The 27,011-nt window shown below is 42.6% G+C and overlaps 1 protein-coding gene across 2 annotated transcripts in view; it reads right to left on the reverse strand.

Moving 5' to 3' along the window:
- Positions 1-25,860, reverse strand: part of ADGRF5 (adhesion G protein-coupled receptor F5) — a 98,216-nt gene extending 72,356 nt beyond the window's left edge. The window contains exon 1 of one of the 2 annotated variants that reach the window (XM_032299618.1): positions 25,628-25,860. The gene's annotated coding sequence lies outside the window, so the exon portion shown is untranslated. The remainder of the gene's footprint in view (positions 1-25,627) is intronic. The other variant, XM_032299622.1, reaches the window with a different exon arrangement.
- Between the last annotated feature and the right edge of the window lie 1,151 nt (positions 25,861-27,011).

The following is a 27,011-nucleotide window of genomic DNA, read 5'->3' on the forward strand; positions in this document are numbered from 1 at the left end:
CAGGGTAGGCTCTGCTTTTTTAATATTCTTTTATTTTTTTAATCCATAACCAGATGTTGGTAACCCTTTTGACCTCAGGTCAGCTGTCTTTTGGTATTTCTATATTGAGGTCAGGAAAATTCTCCTTTGGCCCTGACCTGTCCTTATGCAAGGAAGGAACCGGCAAATAATTGGGCAGTTTTATAGTATACAAATGGTCTTATTCTTATCTCACTTGTGTATATTTTGGCAGAGCCTCCGCTAATGGAATTGGTCATATTTGTGCTTAGCTGCAGCCACTCAGATTTTATTTTCACTTACTGCTACTGCACCCATTCTACCAATAGACCGTGTTATTACACCTTCTTTGTGGATGCGTCTCGCAGACATTGATGTTATTTTACTGTGGAAGATTGCAAAGCTCCCATCTTTTGAGCCAACTGGACACAACTGACAGCTCCCTTCCAGCACTTCTTATGCCTGCAGTAATGGCCCCAGCTTCTGCCAGAAATCCAAATCACCATCCAAGTGGAACCTTTTTCTGAACTCTACTGCTAGAACTACCCTCTCTGCCTTTTCCTTGAAGAGGAAGAGATAGCATCTTGGGGCGGGGGGCAGATTTGAGGTATGGCTCATTGAGGTGTCATCCACACTTCTCTCTTGACCCTTATTAATCTGTTCTTGGGGAATACTGACTGCCAATGGCCTGTGAGTCAACCACAGCCTTCACATTCCACTTTCAGTTCTTAGAGCTGACGTGCCGTTTATGTAGCAGGAGGTCATTTCTGATGCCCATGGCATGACCTATGTCAACTCAGATGTGATGTACATATCAGAGTCATTGACTAAAGTTGTCACTGACTCTTCTTCCTTCAGTCCTTTCCAATCTAGTCCCATGGAGAAGAGCAGTTGTCTGAGGACATGGCTTTCCTTCTTGTCTTGGCCTAGGAGGAAATGTATTTAGAAGGAAGCTACACTTTTTCTCTCAGTGTACACATGTCCTTTTGTCCATGCACACTGGGAAACCGCTCCTATTTTAACCTCTGCTTCTTTACCATGCATCCTGGGTTCAGGCACTCTGCACTGGTGGATACCATGTACTACAGTAACAGCGAGGCTGATCTGCAAACATCAGGCAGAGTCCTGGTTTGGGACTGCAAAACCCTGTCTTCACAACACCACCTCCCATCCAAATTCCATCACTCTATGCTATTTTCAGTGCTTTGACATTTCCTTTGACTCCCAAGAAAGTTTCCTTCATTTTTGCCTCTGATTATAGAAATAATTTCCTCATAATTTTTCAAGGCTATTAGTGAACAGCCACAATGCCAAAACCACTAGATAAATATGTGCTGAAGAACCATCCATGACACGAGAAAATCAGAATTGAATAATGTTAAAGCAAAGGGCAGGGGGCTAGTGATCCTTTGTTCTAACTCTCTCATATTAAAGTTGAAAGGCGTACCCAAGGTCACAAGCAGCATTAGTGTCAGAGCTAGACTTGGAAGTTAGATATTCTGTCTCTGCATGCAGAGCTGTTTCCTTATGTCTGGTGACCCCCAGCCTCCATCAAAACATGCATTCCTATCCCCAGTTTTCTGGTAGGAAAAAATAACGCTTCAAAGCAGAATAAGTACACACAGAGGTAAAGTCCTGTTATACCTCCGTACTGACGAGAATAATAAAAAATCTGTCAGCATTTATCCCGTCTTCATGTCTTAAACACAGATAACACTTCCGGTGCAAGTCAGCAACAGAATTTCCTTGTTAGCATCATTATCGCAGAAGTAGGCCAGCACCAGTGAAAACAGTCTCTTTTCCATCCTGAACCCTCAAGTCCCCACCCACTTACCTAGGTCCCAGCTTTCATACAGTACTCAGAACGGCAACATAACAGGTGGTAAAGGCCTTCTCAGACAACACCCATAAACAAAGCTTCGTCATCAACAAGTCAACAAACTTTATTGCGAAAGTTTCTCCACTCCCCAGGCTAGAATTAAGCTCATGTCATGCTGAATAGCTGTATTTCCCTCCTGAGACAGAAGCACAGGCTACACTGGCTAAAATGCTTCGATTTGATTCTTACTGACTCTAACCAGGGAGATACTGAAAAGTGGGGTGACAACCACAGGAACACGTGAGGGGACAGAAGAACCCACGTCAGATTGGGTCCCAGAATGAAGCACATAACCCAAATGCTGGCTGTGAATCCTGGTCTGTCAAAATTCTAGATAAAATTGCTTTACCCCAGCTTGTGGAAGTTCAGAGCCCTCCTCAGTATACCTGGGAATTCCTGAGGATGTTTATATTCTCCTGGCCAGCTCAAACCATAGAACTGTCACACTCCTAGTACGTTGTGTCTGTGTTGCTCAAGGGTGGTATAAAAGAAAAACAGCCTCTTTTTTTGAACTTCACTAAACACACACCCAGTAAATGTGAATGTAAAGTTTGGGGGCAAAGGAGCAGCTAAAGTCATATTTACAACAAGAAAAATAACAAAGTTACCATTCTATCAAGATCCCATCTTGTCTAGTGCCAGCTTCCCACCATCTCGCTGACCTCTCTTCCCTTCTTCCCTGTAGTTTCCACTCTCTTCCTGTTGGCTCCTCTTTCTATGGGGGTAACAAACACATTCCACTCCTCCCTTTACGTATGAGACCCTCTGCTCTCTTAGAGGTCTCGGAGTCGCAATTGCTTTCTGGTGCTTATCAGGGTATTTTTCTACAGACAGTTTCCTCCCAAGGAAGACTATTAAGGTACCCTGTTCTCTTACCTCTAAATTGGGACAATTTCACAGGTCCAGGTGGATGTTATCCATATACCTAACGCCTAAGATGAAGTAGTGAATTCTGGGCAGAGAATGAGGCAATGTTAAACTTGCAGTCTTTTCCTTATGATGTTTGGTTCATGATTTAATTAGAGCAAGAAATGACACCTAAATAAACTAGCTCAATATTTCCAGGGACTACATTCTTCTTTTTCTTTTTTATTTTATTATTATTATTATTCCTGACATAGGGTTTCCCTTTTGTTGCCCAGGCTGGACTGCAGTAGCGTGATCTCAGCTCACTGAAACCTCCACTTCCCGGGTTCAAGCAATTCTCCTGTCTCAGCCTCCCAAGTAGCTGGGATTGCAGGCGCCAGCCACCACACCCAGGTAATTTTTGTATTTTTAGTAGAGATGGGGTTTCACCATGTTGGCCAGCTGGTCTCAAACTCCGGACCTCAGGTGATTCGCCCTCCATGGCCTTCCAAAGTGCTGGGATTACAGGCATGAGCCAACCACAATGCCCAGCCTCCAGGGCTTACATTCTTTCATGGAAGAATGTTAAGTGGTTCTTTTTAACATATTAGGATACAGCTTTTAAGTGAAAGTGTAACGATTGGCACAATAGTAGTCTGAAAAATAAGATGCCAGGTGACATCAGAAGTATAAACTGTCACTTCTGTAGCAGAATTTGGGAGGCAACAGAAAAACTTATGTTTACCTGTACCTAGTTCCTAAAATTACACTGTTAGAGACAAATTGCTTTAAGTAAGGAGACTGCCCCTATTCTGACCCAAATGTCTTTGAAATGTTTATGTATTATTCATTTCCATTTCCAGTGAGTTCCAGATTAGTGTGAATTAATTCAAGCCAGCAGTTAAAGATTTAACATGGATCATGGTAAAGATAACAGGAGGACAATGAGGGTAAAAGAGTGGGAAGTGACGTGGGGATGGTGTTTCAGAGAGCAGTTCTTTACAGGCTGGCAGGCAGCTTGTATAGTAAAATCATTCTGCTAATCATCAGTGGAATTGTTACAGCCACATAACCTGGTAAGCCTATTATTTATGTTCATTTTCTCTCTCCAAAAGGACCATTTCACACCTTCTCTTCTCTCCTCACTCTTAGCAGTATCCTTGCCTCATTTCATTGAAAAAACAGTCAATTAAGTGAAACATTTGGCTAGTGTGGCAGCTCACGCCTGTAATCCCAGTACTTTGGGAGGCTGAGGCAGGCAGATCCCTTGAGTCCAGGAATTTGAAACCAGCCTGGGCAACATGGTGGGACCCCTATCTCTACAAAATAGTACAAAAATTAGCTGGACATGGTGGTGCACACCTAGAGTCCCAGCTACCAGGGAGGCTGAAGTGGGAGGATCACTTAAGCCTGAGAAGTCGAGGCTGCAGTGAGTTGTGATCACACCACTGCACCCCATCCTGGGCCACAGAGAGAGATGCTGTTTTAAAAAAATAATAAACATTCATCTTCCTACATACAAACTTTTAATCTTCTTGCACCTGTACTACCCATTCTGGCCTTCTTTCCAGTTTAAGAGAATGATAAGTCCTGCTCCTTCTTCCACTGGACTCTGGGCTCTATCCCCTCTTACTTCCTCAGCATCACCAGCACACAAACATAGAGTATCTCTTTGATATTACGTCTTTCTCTTTCCCCTCATTTACTGCAACAGATTTTTGTCCCCCTTCACAGCTCTTAACTAAAGATTTCATCTCCTCTCTTTACCCTTCTTCTCCAACCTCAAAGTCAGTCAAATCAATCATTCCTCTCTACTGCCGCATCACAGCTGCTCTCAGGGAGCTCCCACAGTCTCCACATGGCCATAGCCACAGTGAAAGTAATTCCTGAGGAAGGGCTAGAAATTCCCAGTACATAACAGATGCTCAATAACTTATAAGACCTTCAATAGAAGGGTGACATTGCTAGGTCAGCAACACCTCCTGGTCAGCCACAGAAGAGTCATTGTGTGGTGAAAATTACCACCCTCAAGCATGCGTCCCACCTCCCTACAGAGTCACTGCTCCTGGTCTCCTGTTTCATGGCTAATAGTCATGTCCCTTTACTAAGACTTCCCTTAATTCCTCTGTGGGATGATGTATTCATTTTAAAATGCCCTTTCAAGAATACATAATATGTCATGTACAATGACAACGTTTGCTTGAGAAAGAAATCTGAAAAAAGACTGGCCGACGCCAGTGTCTATGAAAAACAATGGTTCTGAAATTCAATGCCAAAAATGGGCCAAAAATAAGCTCACTGAGGAGAAGCACAAAGTTGGAGGCAGCAGTGATGGGAATAGAAAACGCAGCATATATGAAAATTAATCAAACTTTCTGAAGTTCAGCTCCCTGGGGAGAAGGAAGACTGTGCCTCTTAAAAGCATAGAGAAGTGGAATGCTGCAAAATGACAGAGCTCGTGAGTGAGTTTAGGGGAACTAAGTATCAACTTGATAGTTAGGAAGGTCTTGGTACCCGAGAGCACCGAGAGCACCGCTTTTTATGTTACTTATAGTGAATCATTTTTAAATAAAATACAAGAATGAATAATTTCCAGATTCCTACACATAACGCTCAGTAAAGTAACTCCTGTTCAAAACAACTTGCTTGTTTTAATATTGGAGAAAAGCATTAGCTGTTCACTTCAAGTAGCTTGCCCCTAAATCCACTGAATTATCTGTCTCCCCAGGTCCAAGTCGCGGACATGTCATTGCTTTGGTACCCTCTTTATTCACTGTTCTGTTCCATCTCATACCACAAGTGCAAATCCTGAGAGACGGAGTGGCCTTCTGGTTGGCGTGGTGGTCAGGTTGCCACTACTGAAGGTGAGTTGCCCTGTATTCTAGCCTGAGCTTTCTGACTTTTTTTAAGGAATAAAAAGGGTAAGAGATTAAAGAGAAAGCTGTTCACAGTGGCTGCTACTGCAATTTGAAATGGTTTAGCATTGTACAGATTGTTACTGGGACTCATGGAAATTGCCAAGCCCTCCACAACTCCCATGGCCCATCTCAGCACAAGGAGGGGTCCATGTTTCCAGGTTCAAGACCTTTCATAACTACGTCACCTTCTATTTATCAGAGTCTGCCTCACAGGACCACTAAACTATTTTTGGATCTGAAGCACAGTACACAAAACACAGCTACATATCAACAATTGCATGATTATTCCAGGCTCATATCCCTTGGGTTTGCCTCATCTGACCTAGAATATTAAGGGAGGGAAAACCACATGTATTTTTAGTTTCTTCCAGAATTCCTCAAATTGTTCAATTTTCCGTTTTGTTGAAAGCCATTGAGATCTAAGCTTTGTGTTTTACCCAGCAGTATGTGCACATACTTACAGCATACCCTTGCCTAGGACTCTTCATTTGAACCTCCCGGGCTCTTACTAAATATGGGCAATCTTATGAGTGACCTATTTTCCCTGAGGCACCTGAGTCCTCTAATCTCTCATACACACACACACACACACACACACACACACACACACCCCCCACACATACACACACACACACACTATGCCACATACACACTCACACTTCTCTGCATAAAATTAGAAAGCAGTTGGCCAGGTGCATGGCTCACGCTTGTAATGCCAGCACTTTGGGAAGCCAACATGGGCAGATCACCTGAGGTTGGAAGTTCAAGATGATCCTGACCAATATGGAGAAACCCTGTCTCTACTAAAACTACAAAATTAGCTGGGTGTGGTGGCACATGCCTGTAATCCCAGCTACTTGGGAGGCTGAGACAGAAGAATTGCTTGAACCCAGGAGGCAGACATTGTGGTGAGCTGAGATTGTGCCATTGCACTCCAGCCCGGGCAACAAGAGCAAAACTCCGTCTTAAAAAAAAAAAAAAAATTAAAAAGCAGCCAGCACACAAATCTGGACCATGGGGATATCTAGCAGAGTTGACACTTGGACCAGATCTTTTATTAATTTTCCCCTCCTTTATATGAGAATATTATTTTTTAGCAATAATCCTTATTTTTCTCGACTAATTCTTCCCATTTAAAGCAATTGACTAAAAAAGAAAATATTCTACTTTATGCTATTACTAAAATTCAGTAAAATGTTTCAGTGTGAACTAAAATTTGTACATGCCAAATAATAATAGTATGCCTTGAAGTTTGCACTCTTCTTCACCGTTTTAAATTTTAAACACAAATCAAAACTCTATAGGGTCCCATAGAATGACAGAATACTCCTATTTAGTTTCTTTACAACCACCATGCCAATATTACGTGTTTTTAATCTACTGTTCAAATGCAAGGATATGTCATTCTACAGAGGCTGGGGAGACTGCAGGCAAACTCAGACAGTCCCAAACCCTTAGGAATTTACTGTTGGAACAAACATGTACAGCTGAGTTCCTCTGTGTCAGGAGCTGCTATATAAAGGAGAGTTTTCTGAATTACCTTCTCTGTAGAACACTATTTATTAAAAGATATGTAATCAAAGTACATTAATTAGCAACTTATATTACTGAAACTCACCAGTGATGATGGCAATTGTTTAGAACTTAGACCTTCAATAGATATTTTTAGGAAAAATATTTAACCAATGACATTGTTTGGGATCACGATCATATGGTGATAATGATAAAAAATGCATGGAATACTATGTAGCCATAAAAAACAATGAGTTCATGTCCTTTATAGAGACATGGATGAACCTAGAAATCATCATTCTCAGCAAACGGACATAAGAACAGAAAACCAAACTCCGCATGTTTTCACTCATAGGCGGGTGATGAACAATGAGAACACTTGGGCACAGGGAAGGGAACAACCCTCACAGGGCTAGGTGGAGGGGTGGAGGGGGAAGGGAGGACAGTAGAGGGGGGTTGGAGAGGAGGGGGAGGGATAACATAGGGAGAAATGCCTGATGTAGGTAATGGGGGTCCGGGGGATGGAGACACCAAACCACCCTGGCATGTATGTACCTGTGCAACAGTCCTGCAGGATGCAGGACGTGCACATGTACCCCAGAGCCCAAATAGATAAAAAAGTGCTTTAGTCAGTTTTATTGTTGATTTCAAATTCTCTACAGACAAAGCATCATCTTATTGCGTGCACTTGAGGGAACCCCCTACCACTCCACCTTGGTGTCACAGATTCTAGAGTGTGTCTTGTGAGCTCTTCATGCAAGCACAGGAGACCTTCATTTAGAGGTGCCCCATTCTCTCCTTATTAACCTCATCTATTTTATCTCAGAGCAGTACTTTTAGGGGTACAGACCCAAAGAGGGTAGAGGAAGAACTTGCCACTACCAAATAAAAGTGGAGAGAAAGCTAACATTAAAGGAAGGCCACATGAATCTGACTTTTTAAGGCATTTCCCGTCTTCTCCAGGGGAAGCTAATCTCGCCTTTCTCCTTTTCCCCAAGTCCCTCACCTGCTCCTGAGTTCAACTCCATCTGGAAGCATCTCCCTAACCCAGAGGAAGGAAGGGCTGCAAGGATCTCTGTCAGTGCAGTTCAAAGCGCCCAGAGCCACCTGAAAAAATAAGAGTGTGATGTGTGGTGCTGACCTGGAGTGAGAAGGAAAACAAGCTTTGACTCCACTTGACCCTGAAGGAAGGAAGCAGGAAGCCTTGCTGGGGGTTGGGGTAAAGCAGTCCTCCGGAAGGAGGTGACCCTTTCCCTAATCAGGAATGCAAAATGAATGGCTTCAGCCCAGAAAGCAGAGCATCGGCAGCAGTTCCCAGTGCTACCTATCTCAAAATTGGAGACCTTGCCTTGCACCAGAAGCAATCCTTATGGTTCCTACCATTTACACTACACCAGGCCCAGTGTGTCAGGTCCTGCTCAAGCTTCACAACACTGCATTCTCTCCTCATCCCCATTTTACAGATGAGGAAAATCAGCCTCAGAGAGGTTGAGTTGGTCAGGATGGACCCCAGAGCTGCCCCATGTCCAAGGCCTTCCTGCCTGGGGTAGGGGCTGGCTGGGGCTTGAACACTCCTGCACCTCTATCACCTGTAGATTCTAGAGCATTAACCTTCAGACTTTGCGGTTTCAATGTTGGTCATACACAGAGGTCCTTAACTGGGGTCAGTTGGGGGGAAATAGGGGAGGGACGGTGGGGGGTGGGGAGCTGGGGAGAGATAGCAAGGGGAGAAATGCCAGATGTAGGTGATGGGGAGGAAGGCAGCAAATCACACTGCCACGTGTGTACCTATGCAACAATTTTGTATGTTCTTCACATGTACCCCAAAACCTAAAATGCAATAAAATAAATAAATGGGAAAAAAAAGAGGTCCTTGCAGTATCTTGCCTGTCTTTTCTTCCAGATCTGCCTGCCGTACCTGCTTTCCTCAAACTATCTCTTCATATGAAAGCATTATGAGAAAGGGTAAATCTAATTGCATACTATAATAGTGAGAGTAGGTGGGTTTACATCACACATGCTAAGAAACTGCTTTAAACTTCTTTCGACATCTCTGTCTTTCCAAATCATGTATGCATTCATTCTATCACCTAACATCTGTTGAAAATCTACACACCAGACACTGTTCTAGGCCCTGGGGATAAGAAGTAACAAAAATAACTGTCCCCAGGAGTCAGCACTCTAGTTGGAGGAGGTGCTGGCTAGCCTCTGTTTACTCTCTGGGCCCATCTTTGCCCTTCTCTGTGCCCCAAGGAGCTAACCCTGCACTCCGCTGTGCCTTGTCTTCTGGGAGGATGAGGGAAGGTAGGTAGAGTGGGACATCCCAGAGGGAGGAGGAGGTTGTAATGTGGAAGCACAGGAGGGCCAGCCATTTTTCTCCCCTCCCCTCCTGCCAGGCTGCAGTTTTGGCAGTCGTTCTGTTCCTCCCCACAGCCACAGACCCTGCCAGGTTCCTCTGACACCTCCCTTACCTCCCCACCCTTCTTGACCCTCTTTGCTTAATGAGAGGCAACCTATGGCTGCTCGATGCTGCCAGTTCTATGTTGACTTAACTGCCCTTACTTATTCTGCTACCCTTTGAGAATGTCACTTCTTATCTGCCAGGATCTTGACTGATACAGAAATACAGAAAATAATCAAACAAATGAGTTATACGTCTGATGAGCAAAAATGTTATGAAGAACATGAAACAAGGTACAGGCAATAAAGAGTGTGTGTGTGTGTGTGTGTGTGTGTGTGTGTGTGTGTGTGTTGATGGGTGGCATCAAGCCCTTCCATGTCACTGAAATTCCCCTTATGACACTTACCTCATTTTTTTCCCAGCCCCTTACTGTCTCAGATTTCATGCCATTGGGTTTACTACAGGATCTTCTATTTTCTTATCTTAGTAAGCAGAGCAGTTCAGGCCAATTGTGGCTGCTACCTTGAAATGTGTACCTACGTCCTCCCAACCATTTGTCACCATTCCAGTTGCAAGGCAACACAGTGGTCTCCCTTATCCGAGGGGGATATGTTCCAAGGCCCCAAGTGGATGCCGGAAATCATCGATAGTACAAAACCCCATATGTACCATGTTTTTTTCTATACATGCATATCTATGATAAACTTTAATTGATAAATTAGGCACAGTTAAGAGATTAACAACAATAACTAACAATAAAATAGAACAATGATATAATATACCAGCATCACTAATCTTGTGTTTTGGGGCTATGACTAAGTCAGATAAAGGTCACTTGAACACAGGTTCTGCAATACATACATTGGCAGTCGATTTGATAAATGAAAATGCTACTAAGTGACCAATGGACAGAAATATGCTGGACAAAGGGATGATTCACATTCCCGGTAAAACAGAATGAACAGCATGAGATTTCATCATAGTACTCAGAAATGCATGCAATTTAAAACTTACAATTTTTTTTCTGGAATTTTCCATTTAATATTTTCTGACCCCAGTTGACCATGAGTGGCTGAAACCACAGACGGCAAGAGTACTAATAAGAGGAAGGTGGGAATACTGATTTGAAGTTATCAATAATCAGAAATGTTTTCTATTACATGTAACTTGTGAATAAACAGGATTTATAGTTTAATTTTGGTGTTTGGGAAAAATGTACAGCCTTTAATTCTGGAAAGCCTGCAGAACGAATTCCAGTGTTTCCTCTGAAAAGTCTTTGCTAGAAGAATGATAACATGCTGGGTGCCTTCTACAGCATCCTCCTCCCTTTCCCCTCCTTTCTGCTGGCCTCAGACCCCACCACCTGCCATCTTATAAGCAGCAAATCAGAGCCGAATGTGGTAAACACCACATTCCTCCCACACTCCTCTAACCCTTGATAAACACTGTTGACTGGCAAGTACCACTTGTCTAGTTCTGTATTTTTTGGCTCTGTCAATCATCTTGGAAGCCAATGGGAATGAGAAGCTTTGGGGCTGCTATGAAAAAGCCAACAGATTCTGGTAGAATGAGGCCACTGGAAGTGAGTGGTCCTTTGAGCTTGCGATTAAAATCTCAGAGTCCACCTCCTTATCCCACTAGATGAAGGAGCATCTTGGTGGGTGGGGATCAGCACCTTAGTGATCACTGCACTAGTGCAATGATTTACATGGGTAAGGTGGTTAATCAGCTCTTTTGGTGTCCCCTGACCAGCACTTCTGGGTTCCCCCTGTAAGTTCCCCAACTAGAGTTTCGAGGTACAGCCCCAAGGTCTTCATCACTAACAAACCCTCTTGTGCAAACCAAATTCTGAAAACCACGAATCTAGAGATGACCACACATGTTCCACCACAGAGTCCTTCACAAAGAGCTCTCAGTTCTCCCCAAAACTTGTCTTATTTCTCCTTCTTTCTATTTTTCTGATTATATCAAAGCAAAAGTCCCAGGGACTCATGGCTTACTCCTTTAACTAGTGGTTCTCTTTTACCCTCTGGGGCAGGAATCTTGCTTTAACATGGTTCGTTGAGTGGCCAGTCTCATGGTATCTGGATTGAGGGCAGGCAGAGCTGAAGCTTAAGGTGGACTCAAGGTGGGCTCAAAGGTGTGAAGGGGCACAGGAAACGGGAGGGCACTGGTTTGGGAGGAGTGTAGAGACTTGTGGCGACACTGTAAATAAGTAGGCAACCAAATAAGCATATGTGACTTCAAGTAAAATCCCTGTGTGAAAATCAAACAAATGAGGGGAAAGAGTAAGTTAATTAAAATGTATTGTCTCTTGGGCTCTATAAAAGCAATTTTTTGTTTACTTCCTTTTTATACAATCGCTGTTAATTTCAATTATTTTTAGTAATTTCTCTTCAAACTCATTGTTTCAAAATTCAAAAGTGACTTTCACTAAAGGCTGAATTTTGTTGTGAGGATATGGAATGGGGAGCTTCAACTAATTAATTTTACTGCTATACTAAAGGAGGAAACATGTACTGCTGGAAAATCTTCAAACATATATTTAGCTCATTGCTTCTGCATGTAGTAGAGATTGTAAATGGAACTGAATCAACTTCGATGAATGAGGATTTCCAGCTACTTCCAGATATTCTCAATGGCATTTGCATTTTAGTACTATAGATAGAGGACTTGAGACTACTAGAATAATTATAAAACCCATAACTTATATTCTTATGATATTCAATTACAGTTGACCTTTGAATAACAGGAGTTTGAAATTCGAAGGCCCAGTTTTATGTGGATTTTTTTTCAATACATACAGTTGGTATGCGTAGTTCTGTATCTGAAACCAAACACGTATTGAAAAATATGATTTTCCTTGGATGCTAAACCAGCAATACTAACGGCTGACTTTTATTTTTTCTATATGCGAGGTTCTGCAGGACTTGCTTTGGGACTCGGGATTCATGGATTTTGATACAACCTGGGGTGAAGGGGTACAACTCTTGATTCATCACTCATATTAAAGATTAATTCAGCCACTTGCTATTGCATTTTTCACATCAATCTTTTTCTTCTAAACATTTGTTTTGAGAAATTTAGTTTGTGACCACGACATTAAAGAAGATAGTCGCTTTCTGTTGGAGTTTGGTAAGCAAAGAAGAATAAGCACATAGGGCCTCTTATTCCCTATCCATCCTTCCAATTCTCCTTTGTTCGAGAGAATTTTGGATTTCCCAGCCTCCTCATGCCTTATCTACCATGGAAATAACAGTCCTCAGGATATATTTCAGCCTTAGCCAGTTGGCCACACTCAAAGACACAGATCTCGTATTTCCACATGCATAACCCATTCTGTAAAGACTCAGATTCAGACTGTTCTAAAATGAAGAAAAACGTGCTAAAAAGCCACAGCTCTGAAGCCCTCTAAAGAGGCAAATGCTTGACTCAAGTGTTTACTCTGGGCAACAAGTGACTTCCTGTTTTGCAAAGAGAAATTTCAAAGGCTGATTTTCCAAATTCCAAAGAACCCTACAGGTTCTTATATTTTGACCCCTTGCAGACCAAAATGAATCAGAATATCAGGACTATTTGGGTTGGATTTTCTTCTTCAACTACAGAAATATTTAAAAGTTAAAGGAGCACTTACAGCAAAGAAGATAAAGAGATTAGTGATTCTTCCTCCCAGGAAATTTCAAATTTTAGTACAACCTAAGAATCACCCAAATAGTTTTGGTTAAGTTCTTGGCTTCACACCCAGAGTCTGCTCAGTAGACAGAGCAGTGGTACGTGGGCCCCCAACATTCTGGCAGCTTGACGAAAATGTAAATTCTAGGCCTGCTCAGTGGCTCACATATCTAATCCTATTACTTTGGAAGGTCAAGATGGGAGGAGCCCTTGAAGCCAGGAGTTTCAAATCAACCTGGGCAACATAGCAAGACCCTGTCTCTACAAACAATAAAAAGCTGGGCTTGGTGGCAAGCACCTGTAATCTTGCTCTTTGTGGGGCTGAGGTGGGAGGATCACTTGAGCCCACTAATTTGAGGCTGCAGTGAGCTCTGACTAAACAACTTGCCAAACTATGATAAACAACTTGCCAAACCTGGTTTAAAACCTGCATAAACTGAAAGCCTAGCAAACTGAAGAATTTGATCCCACATGCATAACCATTAGAGATATGCACGTGTGTGTCTGTGTGTGTGCATGCATGCACTCATGCATGTGTGTGAATTTTCTTTGGTGGCTTGAGTTATTGGGTTTAAAAATGGAACTAGTGCATGTCAGTAAATAGGCTGTAGGCATTAACTAATTCTTCAATTATAAGTCTTGTTTTTGAAGACCTATAATTGAAGGATGTAGGATAATTCATTACAATAAATAAAGTCTGCATGTTCCTGAAAATTGTCACAGGAAATTGTTGACTAAAGGTGGTCTCAAGTGAAAAGAGGAAAAAAAGAAACCTGGATTTAGTAATTTATATCAGATTGAAACTTACACATACAAAAAATAAGGCGTAATTGCCTGTTAAAGTAAGTAAGGAGAACTTTAGACCATCTCTGAGAAAATGGATGATTTTTGCAGAAACTTGTTAAGCTTTATCAAGAGCAGCTGAGGTTCGCTCTCAAGTCACACAGCAGTTTGGTTACATATTTTCACTTTGTAAATCCTATCCTTTTCCCAATATATGTATTCATATTCACAAACAAGGTTCACTGTACAAATGTTTCTGGGCACCTACTTTGTGCAGAATACTATTTTAATGCTGGAAAACTAGTGAACGTTTTCTTTCTCACAGCACATTTATTGTTGTTGTTGATAATGATGATAGTATTGCTATTTTTAATTGCTCTCTTGTTGAGGACCACCTCCATCACAGGGTCTCTGCTGTGTGTTTCTTAACAAGCTTTTAAAATGCACAATGCCATTTAATTTTCACAACACTCCATGAATTAGTTAGCTACTCCTACTTTAGAGAAAGAGGCTCAGAAAGGTTAAACAACTTGCCAAATCTGGTTTAAAACCTACATAGATTGAAAGTCTATCAAATTGAAGAATTTGAGGCAGACTCTGAATCCCAAACCCAGCTCTTGCCACTACTATATCATGCTTCAAGATAAGCTGCTGAAACATAAACAAATGAAAAGTTAAACATAGATGCTTTGAAGGATGGCACGAAATGATATAGAATTCTGTTCCAAACCCGTAGTCCAGACAAAGGGTACAATTCAGCAGGAAGAATGTCCCTGCAAACATGAGCCTGGACTACAAAATCATTAACCTACCCAGAGAAATGCAGGGAGGGACCCATCTGCCTCTAGTATAAACACTTTTCTAAACAAAGCTGGAAGATATTTTCTAAACATTGTTTTTTATGCCTGACTAAATGTGCCTCATATTTTGCAAGTACTTCTAAGGCAGCGGCCCCATCCTCTTTGGCAACAGGGATTGGTTTCATGAAAGACAAGTTTTCTAGAAAACCAGGAGAAGCGGGGTAAGTGGAGGCATGAGATTTCAGGATAAAACTGTTCAGACCATCAGCCATTAGATTCTCAAAAGGAGCATACAACCTAGATCCCTTGCAGGTGAAGTTCACAACAGGGTTCAAACTCCTATGAGAATCGAATGCCACCACTGATCCAACAAGAGGTGGAGCTCAGGCAATAATTCTGGCTCGCCTGAGGCACATGTCCTGCTGTGTGGTCTGGTTCCTAAGAGGCCACCGGCCAGCACTGGTCCATGGCCCATGGGTTGGGGACTCCTGTTCTAAGGTGTTGGTTGGAAAATGCAGATTTTGCAGCAATGCTCCCTGTCTTACTTCTACCCCCATCTTCCTACACATACAGGTTTCAATTTAATAGGTTCAGGTAGAGCCCAGAGATCTGCATTTTGTTCGGTATTCCGCCAGTTTATCTACTGCTGATCTCTAGACCACACTTGCACAAACTGTTTTGCATCTCCATGTAAATGTTATATTTTATATGTCAATTATCATTCTCTTATACTAATATATTATACATCCATTATTACAAAAACCCAAAATAGAGATTTTTAAAGGGATGCTATCTTTCAAAATAAAAAGCAGGTCACATACTTTCTCTTCATAGTTCAACAAAGGAGGTAGCATACCATCTGCCACCCAGAGTTAAGTGAGCCTCTGGCCTTGTGCCCTAAGATGCATCCCTGTCTTATGAACTTCCGGAAGACAGGAGATTGGTTGGAATCTGTCCTGGCTCAGTGCTTAGGCTCATTCTCTATGGCCACCATGGTTCCCCTTCAGACAGGTCAGTAAATCAACCTTTGTGGTTTTGAAGGAAGAGTAGACAAGTTCTGCAGGCGAGTTGTGGAAAATGTGTGCATCACCAACATCCACAGTGAAGTAACGACCTTGAAAAATATTACTTCTGCTATACCATGGCAACCCCACCTCAGGTGCATGAATATGCAGTGTCAGTCATGACACATCTGGAAATTCTCCCTAAGTGATGATTTAAATAAAATGTGACATCCAAGTGTCATTCATTGCTGCTTTTAAACAGAAATTGCAAACTCATATAGGAAGTGTTAAGAATTGTGATTTTGATTTTAAGAAAAGATAAAAGTTTGCTACTAGCCTAAATGTGAGTAAAGTTTCAAAAATTATATTAAAATGAAATGAATACTTCCATCCTGAAACAGTACAAGATGTTATTTTACTTAAATAAGAGATAACTCACTTAAGTGACACTTTTGCTTTCCTAACTCTACATCAAGTACTGATTAAAAACCTAATGTGACAGGTACTGTGCTGGGGCGAGGAGTAAAAAGATGAATAAGATGGCACCACTTTGCCGAGCATGGTGGTGCGTGCCTGTAGTCCCAGCTACTCGGGAGGCTGAGGTGGGAGGACCGCTTGAGCCCAGGAGTTCTGGGCTGTAGTGTGCTATGCCGATCGGATGTCCGCACTAAGTTCGGCATCAATATGGTGACCTCCCGGGAGCGGGGGACCACCAGGTTGCCTAAGGAGGGGTGAACCAGCCCAGGTCAGAAACGGAGCAGGTCAAAAGTCCCGTGCTGATCAGTAGTGGTATTGCGCCTGTGAACAGCCACTGCACTCCAGCCTGGGCAACATAGCGAGGCCCTGTCTCTTATTAAAAAAAAGAAAAAAACAAAGATGGCATCCCTATGTCCTAGGAAAGAAGAGCACGTGAACAATTACTGAGATTTCAAACACAAAAGGGACTGTAAAGCAGGCTTGGGACAGTGCTGCAAAGCACTTAGCAGAGAGATTAGTTTTGCACAGGGATGGGGTGACCTGTAAAACGGAAGTAATTTGGTGACATTTAAAATGGGCTTTGGAGGATAGTTTATTTGACGGATGTATTAGTCTGTTATCACACTGCTGATAAAGACATAACTAAGACTAGATAATTTAAAAAGGAAAGAGGTTTAATGGACTCACAGTCCACATGACTGGGGAGGCCTAAAGTGAGGAGGAACAAAGTCAAGTCATGTCTTACGTAGTGGCAGGAAAGAGAGCTTGTGCAGGGGAACTCTCATTTATAAAACCATCAGATCTCATGAGATGTATTTACTACCAAGAGAACAGTTTAAGGGAAACTACTCTCAGGGTTCAATTATCTCTACCTGGCCCACCCTCGATTTGGGTGGGGATGCAGCCAAACCATATAAACAGGTAAGGGAGAAAAGATAACTCCAGGCAGAGGAATGAACCACATCAGGGAGACAAAATGAATGGAGAAGAGGTGGCCCCAGTTATGGCCATTGGGAAGTTGAGGAAATGGCAGAGAGAAAGGAACCTGTAAAAAAAACTGGGAAGTTGCTGCCAGAGAAGAAAGAGGAAAGCCAGGACCCTTGGTGTCCTGGAAGGCAGGGACAAGACTAGAGGAAGTAAAAAACAGTGTCAAGTCTTGCTGAAAATGAATGAGGTGGATTTGAGGATACAGAGGTCATAGAGGATCTTGGCAAAAGCATTTGCTGAGGTGCACTGGGGTAGGGGAGACAGAGCACAAAGTGAATACTTAGTAATGATGTGAAGACATGAATAGCCATAACCCTTTCAAGAATTTTGTGGGGGGGGGGGAATGAAGATGGAAGTGCAGCTGAGGAAAAATATGGAGTGGAAAGATCTTCTGCTGATATTGTTTTAAAACGAGAAGGACCTAAGAATAATTAAATGATAAGAGGAAAGGGCCAGTAAGAGGGGAGCCTAGTGAGGGGCTATGGGAATAGATGGCAGGCACATGGGAGATTCGAGCTCTGGATGCAGGGAAGGATCTGTCTTCCCTTGGGACAAAACAGGAGGGCAAAAGAGGTGGGTATTGAAGCTGATCCTAGCATGGAGTAGGTGGTGAGAAGGCCAATGGAGTTATCCTCCAAGAAGGCACAGCTGTTTCCTGAGAGCAGAGTTTGTGTGCACGTGAGTACATGTGTATGTGCACAGTGTACACACTTGGCCACACTGGTGCTTGGAGATTTAAGGACAGTGAAGATACCATGAAGATGTCTCCAGGGATAATTGAAGAGTTCTAGGCTGGATGAGGGCCCATGTCCCTCTTCTAATCTTTCCTGGCCTTAGACCATACAAATATCTGACTTCTTTGCACTCTCACTTGCAATGCATTGAGTTTATGTGTTTGTATCTATATATAAATACATCATATGGTCTTGAATTTTTTTGCAGCACAGAATCTCTGGTTTCTCTTAGGGTCCAGACACTTAGAAGATATTCAATAAATAATTCTCGGTTGATTGAAATATCTCTCAACTCATTATACCCTAGTTTTGCCAATTAGTAGACTCCAAAAGTGAAAAGCAACTATAATTCTAAGAGAGCCCTTTCCTAGGGACAGGAAACCGAAATTGAGTCATCATTTTTAGCAGGAATTCATATTACAATAAAGAAAGAAGATTTCTCTGGTCTGACCAATGATTGGGTACGTGTTATAATACCAAATGAAAAGTTTTTAAAATGCAGTACCTTTTGTGCTTTACATATTTCCTTTCCATTAACACACAAATGTATGCACATACATGCACACAAATGCACACATACATGCACATCTGCGGTGCACGCCACAACCAAAATCCAAACACCTTTTTTCTCCTTAGATGGCTGGTAGCGTGATGTTTCTGTGATATAAATGAAGAAGCGGTGGGCAGGATAAAGGGTTAAGTAAGGCTCTCTAGTAATGCTTCGACTTGTTCTTTAAGAAGTAACAAAGAGAGGAAGCACAGGCTTTGTGGAAGGAAATTCCCAGGCCCCACTTCGGACGTTCACAACCTGCCCTGTGAACCCCTGAGGGGTGTCTGATAATAAACATTTGCAAACAAAACAATCCATAAAGGCGTTTTTACTAACATTCTCACATTCTCACCAAAGGGCTACAACACATTTTCCTGAATCTGTGGACCTGGCGGGGGCCTGGACATCCACCTGCTGGCAGAGGCCAACAACCCAGTTCCTGCTTGGGCTGGTGTTTGTACGTGCAGGTCCCCCTTGCTTCCTATGCCTTTGACTGGGCAAAGGATGGCATGGGGCTGTGGAATGCAGATCACAGACTCAACACAGGACAGGATGGGTGTGGATTGTTGTGTGCAGACCTGAGACCCACCTCTTCATCTTCCACAGAGACCCCTAGACATAACCCTGAGCATTGTAACTTTGAGTAATAATGCAGCGGCCGTCTCTAGGAGTAGAAAGAGCTTGACAAAGTCATGAAAAGCTCTGTTCGTAAAGTGTGCCAATTAAGTAACAAAGTTGGCCTCCTTTTTCTGTAGTAGCAAAACAAACAAAAGCCCCTGGAGACTTGACAGTAAATATTTGTACAGAAGTTTCTTGTAAGAAGCTCAAGGTTAAGATCAAGATGCAAACACTTAAGCAAAAGTCTATTTTGGGTGAAATTATTTGTAATACTGTACGTTATTTATCCTTAAACTAATAGGATGTGAGATCTCGTATGCCTATTTCATCAATGAATAGATCAAGGATCAGAAACTTGCCTAAAATAATAAAGTTTTGGGCAATTCAGGTATCTGATACTTGCTCTAGTGAATGTGTGTCTATGTATGTGTGTATGTGTATTGGGGCCATGTGTATACACCTTTATGCCTTTTTAAACTAAAATATGCCTAAAATACCTTTATTAATTGCAATTCGAGCCAAGATCCTCAAATGGCATCCCTGTCTCAGGTCTGGACCAGAATCCACTTCATGGCACAGATGATATTTAGATCCTTGACTACAAAGAGAAAGCTGGCCCTTTACTACTTTTGAATTGCCGTCACTGATTTCTGGAATATTTTTGGATGACTACTCATTTGCATCTGTCCAGAGTTGGCGGGCAATGTCCCTCTTGACCCTAGTCCGCAAGACCACATTGATCCAACCGAGGTGATGACAGGTTCCAGATTTCACTCTAAGTGAGGTTAACATGAGCCTTTACTCAGGCCTCCTTCTGTCCTTTGTGCTTTAACAATGGGCGGAAACACAGCCTTGTTAGAGGAAATTCCCAGGGCCATGCTTTGGACGTTAGACAGTTGCTTTGCTATGCTGGGTAGGCTGATGTGCATCTAAAAATAAACACACTGGTCTGGTCCGCAAGGGTTTCTATGATTTTCTCCTGCACAATTGATTACAGGTCAAAGAATTTTTTTTTTTTTTTTTTTTTTTTTTTTTTAGTTAGTGCTTTTTAAGAAAGCTAGTTTAGGTAAGCCTTGAGAATAAAATATATCACGGCTTTGTTTCAGTTTGAAAATACATAGCATTTGCTGATATCTATTTCTATGGAAAGGATTGCTGCATTTTCCCCCCAGGATCTCAAAGTGAGATTGAAGAAAGCAAAGGTATGCTGAGATGCTGCCCAAGCATGGTCAGAAATGTATGGGGGTCCAGAACTGCAAGTTCTTTGAGTCCACAAAGGATAAAGTATTAACAGAAAGCTCTGGGGCTGCCAGGAGTGGTTGGTGATGTGTATAGGGCCTACCTAAGCTAAAGTCTCACCTCTCTAAAAGTTTCCAGGTCCTTACTTGGCAGAGAGGCTGCTCTTGAGGTGGTTCATGTAGCAGAAAAGGAAAGATGGGTAGAAGTCAGAGTCCAGTGAACTTGATTCAGAGCAGGCAGGCAGTTCCAGCCAGCTCTCTTCTCTCCCCAAAAGTCAAATATTCCATTCGTAGTCATTGAAATTAAGAAGATGGTAGAATCAGCTTCTTTTTCACATTTCAAAATTAGATTTGTGAACGGCCAGGAACCCATATCCATGTAGTCGTGTTTCCATTTTACAGCTAGAGGAGAAGTCAGGGCCAAAGCTCTGACTCTTGCTGTTATTTGCCTGACTCTACTTGGACTGAAAATGTACCAAAATGTGGCAGTTTTCTATCAAATAGCCATGTGTCTGCAGCACAAGAAGTAACCCACAATTTAGTTAAAGAGTAACCCAAGAAGAGTGGTTTACAGTGAACTTTTCCCTCCTCATTGTTCTCATTTCTTTTTTACTCTTTCCTGGAAGTCCAACCTACTCCATTGTTACTAAGACCCTATTTTAAACTCATTGCAGCAGATAGGTAGGGCTGGCTGGTGAAAAGTCAGCTATCCTCACTCTGTCTAGCCTGATGATTTTTTTGCAGAACTTCATTTGGTGGCTTGGATCACTGCACCGACATCACGAGACTCTTGATAGCTTTGAGCGGGAAGGGACCTTTGAGGTCATTACCCGGACTCAACCCAGTGCGGGCATCCCTTTGGGAACACCCCGGCCACTGCTCCGTCTTCCAGGGTGCTGGAATATTGCCCAGGACAGGGCGTTCACCACACCACAAGGCAGCTCACTCATTTTTAGATGATTCTGATGGTGGGTAAATCCTTCCACACATTGAGCTGAAATCTGTTACGCTATAATTTCCACTCATTGATCTTCTGTTGGCCTTCTCTTTTCCCACACAGAGCAACCTTTAAATATTTAAAGGCAGCCCTCATGTGCTGCAAGATGTACTTCTGACTTTGGTTGTCCCCTAAATGTTCCTTCAACTATTCTGTGAATGACAGTTTTCTCATTTTCACCCTCTTGGCCAACATCCTCTTTTAAGACCTGGTGTTTTTTTAAAGGAATCTATTTGACACCTTAGATAATTAATCTTATAACTTTGTGCACTAAGTATTAGCTCCTATAAGAAACAAAACAAAGACTTGGCAAGATGCAATTACTTGTTCAAGACAGGAGATTAAAAACCAGGTCTTCCTCGTTCTAGCCCACAGCATGCCTCTCATTAAAAAGAAATGTTGAGCCAGATCTAGTCCAGGCTGATCTCAAATATAGCCTGAGATCTGTGGCAGGCCGCTGGAAACCTCTCATGCAGGTTAACATGTTTTTGTTTTTGCAACATGTGCTTATTGACAGAGATTAAAGTGAACGTGAGTAGTTAAGAAATTACCAGCGGAAAACATTCAGCTGCTGAAAGGCGGCTGTAGACAAGGCGGGCATAGCAGAAGCCTGGAGACAGAAAGGAATAGGCGCAACAGGAAGCAAGAAGAGATTCTAGAGGTGCAGGAGGCATCTCATTTGGAAGTTCTGGACAATGGAGGAGGAAGAGAAGAAGGCTGGAAGACAGAAACAGCGGTCCCTTGAGAGCGCCTCAGCAGTTTGCTTCAGCCTAAACCTGATGGTTGTGGCTGTTTGCTTTCTCCCAAGTGCCCATGTGCTTTATGGGAGTGCAAAATATGTGGGAAAATGATACAATGCCCTTCTCCAACATTTGATTCTAAGTGAAACCTGGCTAAGACACAAATTTTTGGGTAGAAAAAGGAAAATATCAAATGTAGCCAGAAAGGCAGTCCCTTTAGCTGTGCTGCAGTAAGTAATGATGTCAGGAACTGGCTATATGTCTACCTGCTTCTAGATTTTTCCTGCACCACTTGGTAGAGCTACTTCCTTCTCTTTTCCTGGCTGCTTTCTGAAAGCAGGGACTGCTTAATGGTGGCCCTTCCTCCCTCCTCATCTTACCTGCTTCAAAGCAGCTCTATGCCCAACAATGAATGCCTAGCAGATCCCTCTGAGTTTCAGGGCACTGCTCCCCAGGAGTCATGGGCACACTGTCTTCTTGGGGGAAGCGCCAAAGCACAATGTTAATGTCAATGGCTGAACACATGGGCATAGTAATAAAATGGTTCTCTTTGAGCTGGTTGGACTCAGAGACATATAGAGCACCGCCTTTCAAATTGCCCTGTGGCAGGAGAGAATGTCATTGCAGAGGCTCTGTGGATATGGTCTTGTCTGCACACTCTGCAATCAGGGATTCTCTCCCCTGTAGCTCTCTGTCTTGTTCAGCACTTGAAAACATCAACATTCAGAGAAAGGTTGTGGACCCACCCAAAGTCACACGGCAAGAGAGTTGCAGGCACAGGACTAAATCTGGGGTTCCAAAGCACAGTTCAGCTTTCTTTCTACTGAATCACACTGACTTCAAGCTTCAAGCTCTCAAGGCCTTTACTTGGATGTGCCAGCATTTGTTAGGGATTAGGTTTATTTCAGTTCTCCTTAATACTTCCATAAAGAGAAGTAGCATAGAGGTTGACAAAAAGTAACTCCTCCAGATGAAACCTGCTTGGAGGCAGGATTCACATCTGTATTGTTTGCCATCATATCTCTGTTACATAGCACACTGCCTGCCCTATGAAAGGTACTCAGTGAGTCCCTGACTTAGAGTGGCAAAGAATGAGGGGCACTGATAGGGGAACACTTAAGGAAAGAGGCGACCACATAGACATAAAGAAATATGCTCTAAAAACCATGGCACATGGAAAGTACTCAAAATATTTGGCGAGTAAATAAATCCAGCAACATTTCAGAAAGAATAGTGTGGGAAATGCTATAGGGATTAAAAATATCCTTGGAAGATTCAAACTATAGATCTTGATCTGATAATTAATTAGGGTTTTTCAAACAATGTACACATTCATTCTCTCACTTATTCATTCAACAAAATTGATTGAGCAGAAGCTAGGTGCCCAAAACTATGCTAAGTGCTATGTGTTTAGACATAGAAGACCCATAACTCCTCGAGAATGAAAATAAATACAGCAACCATCATTTAATGTGCTTAGGGATATGTCAAAACATTCCACCGAGTACTAGAAAAATCACAGACCTGAGAACCACTTAGTAGAAGGTGGATAGAGGGGAAGGAAGGTGTACAAAGTAGGCCTTAATGGGCAATTGGGTGGGGAAGATGAATAGAGGTAACCCAAGCAAGGAGGACAGCACACAGAGAAATAGGCAGGTGTTAGAGCATTCACATATTAGGGAAATGCAAGGCATTTAGTTTAGTTGTGAGGTCAGGTGGTAAGAGGGTGAGGCTGGCAGAACAATAAGAAGCCAATTTTGATTTTTCTACCCTCCTTACGTGAATGCTTCTCAAACTTTAATATGCATATGAGTTACTCAGGGATTAGAATGCTGATTCAAGAAGTCTGGGAAGGAGATAAAGAATTTGTTCCCAAGTTATCACTCCCAACTGATACCTGATGCAGCTGATCCTTGGACTATACTTTAGGTAGCAAGGCTGTAAGCAACAGAGTGCAACAGAAATATTTCACTGAGGTTGGACGTGGTGGCTCCCACCTGTAATCCCAGCACCTTGGGAGGCCAAGGTGGGGAGATCACCTGAGGTCAGAAGTTTGAGATCAGCCTGTGTAACATGGTGAGACCCCATCTCTACTAAAAATACACAATTTAGCCGGGTGTGGTGGTGCATGCCTGTAGTCCCAGCTACTTGGGAGGCTGAGACACAAGATTCACTTGAACCCGGAAAGTGGAGGTTGCAGTGAGCCGAAATTGCACCACTGCACTCCAGGCTTGGCAACAGAGTGAGACTCAGTCTCAGGAAAAAAAAGAATGTGTATATATATATATATATATATATATATATGTGTGTGTGTGTGTGTGTGTGTGTGTGTGTGTGTGTGTGTGTATTTATATATGTGGGTGTATGTGTGTATATATATATATATGTGTGTGTATATATGTATACATATATATGTATGTGTGTGTACATATATATAAACTGAGAGTGGCATTATTAGAATTGCATATTCCCAAGAGCCCTGTAGCAGGGTACAGAAGATAGAATGGAGGGAGACTACTGAGGTAAAATACATAAGTGGTAAGAAAATATGAGCATTGGAACTAAATAACCTAGAAAAGAATAGAAAATGTTCATAAATAGGAATGAATTGTTTGAGATTATGTGAAGTCTGTGTAAATTATTTCTCTTAGGGGAAAGGCTGGTTGTGAAGACAAGAAGCAACAATAAAAACATAAGAGGCCAAAAAAATGAAATCCAGAGAAATGTGTAGTGCTACCTAAGTAAGACCTGATCGCTCCCTGAGTCTTAGTGACCTATCATGTTGAGCTCCAGTGGTGACCACGCACCCAGCTGAGGAGTGAGTGCCATCCCTGCAGATAGCAACCACCACAGGCTCTGAGCCGTTACTGGATACGCACTGTCACTACTTGTGTTGAATTTCAGGAAACCTCAGAATAACAACTGTTTCACTGCAAATTCTAGAAAATAACGTGGAAGTCCACCAGATTCCTGAACAAAGTACTCTTTTCTTTTTACTTACAGCACATAGGCACTCTAAATTAGGAACACCTGTTCCCATTTCTATTAGCAAATTCTCTGTCAAATCTAGTACTTCTTTAACTGAAAAACTCAGAAGGGAATAACAAAGAAATCATGGTAGGAGCCTACACTATTAAAAAGGAAAGGTAGTTAGTAAAAATTACCCCTTATGCAGAAGCCAAAAAAAAAAAGCAACTTCTAATGAGATTTGCACTCCAAAGAAAATAAGAATCGCCGTCATGACCTACATACTGGTTGCATTCTTTATCCAAAGATGCACAGATTTGATAAATCCAAATGTCATGTCCCCTCTCACTATTTGGCCCTCACAGCCTTGTAAATCAGTAAATTGCCACCAGACACACAGGTTGAGAGCATGCAGCCCACTAGAAAAGCCATGTGTAAATACACATCTATTCCAGAGCAGCTGGATTCACATTTAACATGACAAATCAAAACGATGCAGCTACCTACCTTTCTCTTCTGTGATTTGCAGGCTCCTAAAATTTAACACCTTACTGTAGATCTGCCCAGAAACCTCTCAGGTGAGGTGAAACTTGAGGGCCTCCCATTCAATCACACAGCCAGAGGAGGGTGGGGTTTCACAAGACCAGACTTCAGATGCTGGGGCTCTTGCCGGTTCCCAGGCTGTCGGGAGCAGAGGTGAACTGCCTTCTGTTCTCTGATGCAGGAAGAAGCTGGGAGACACTGAATGACTGGAGGTGGGGGCGGGGGCTTGAGGAAGGGAAGTTATATGGGGACTGTAATAAATAAGAGATCCTCTGCACATGATTTCCTGTATTTGGTGCCTGATGCCTCTCTCCAGGCTCCCTAGAGGAAACAAGAAACTTGTCCTCTGGCCACTGGAAAGAAGAGTAAACACACTGAGAACTGAAAAAAACAGCAGGCCCCCGCATAGGGAGCTGATGGGCTGGGCTGGCTAGCTTTACCTTTTACCAAGTGCTTTCTTCCTGAAGTTTCTCTAAGTGTTTAACTCTGCAAAAGTCAAGAATCACCTCTTCCACTGAGCTGAAGCATATCTGGCCCCAAGTCCAGATGTCATGTTACAGAGAGCTGATGAGAGGCAGGTTAGAAGAGGACCTGGAAGTCTGTTCCCAGCCTCAGGAAAGACCCTCTAAGCTCTGTCTTTGAAAAATCTGATCTTTCTTAATCTTGGACTGACTCCTAAAGTTCTCAGGCCATTTTGCCCTAGAGTTTAAAGAATTATCAGGAAGCCACCATCCATGGGTTGCTAGAAGTAGAGCTCTGTACATTATTTATGGGGTTCCATGTAAAACAAAAATGTGACACCACTCATTTAAAAATTAAGAATTTCAGGAAAACAGAACATTAAAGCAAGTGTGGGGACTCTCCGGAGCACAGGGCTCTATGCAACTGCACCAAGTCTTAGACTTCCCAAGCCCGTCCTGGCTGTAGAAAGACAGTGGGAATTCCAGGGTGTGTGGATTTTCGCAAGCTGAGTTGTTGAGAGGCCTGGACTACCTCCATTGTGTTCAGTGGGGTGACAGTCAGTCCTTGAACCGGAGTACACATGGTAGCTGCCGCAAGGCAGCAGAGGGGGAGGGTGGATGCTGGGTTATGGGTGTGAAGAGGCAAAGATCACAAACATATCATGGATTTAAAAATCACACAGTGGCCTCTTTGTCCATCTTTTCCCTCATTTCCAACCCATTCTCCTCCCAGCAACCAGGGCAATGTCTCTCAAATGCAATCTTCATGGTAGGATTCTCATGCTTAAAATCTTTCAGGAGCTTAAAGATAAAGGCCAAACCCTTTAATTCACAATGGCTGATCTCTCCTACTTTCCCTCAAAGCCCACCTTCAACTGCGCTCTTCC

This window comes from Sapajus apella, unplaced genomic scaffold, assembly GCF_009761245.1.
Source record: "Sapajus apella isolate SASKATOON/1434 unplaced genomic scaffold, GSC_monkey_1.0 scaffold41, whole genome shotgun sequence".
NCBI classification, from domain to species: domain Eukaryota; kingdom Metazoa; phylum Chordata; class Mammalia; order Primates; family Cebidae; genus Sapajus; species Sapajus apella.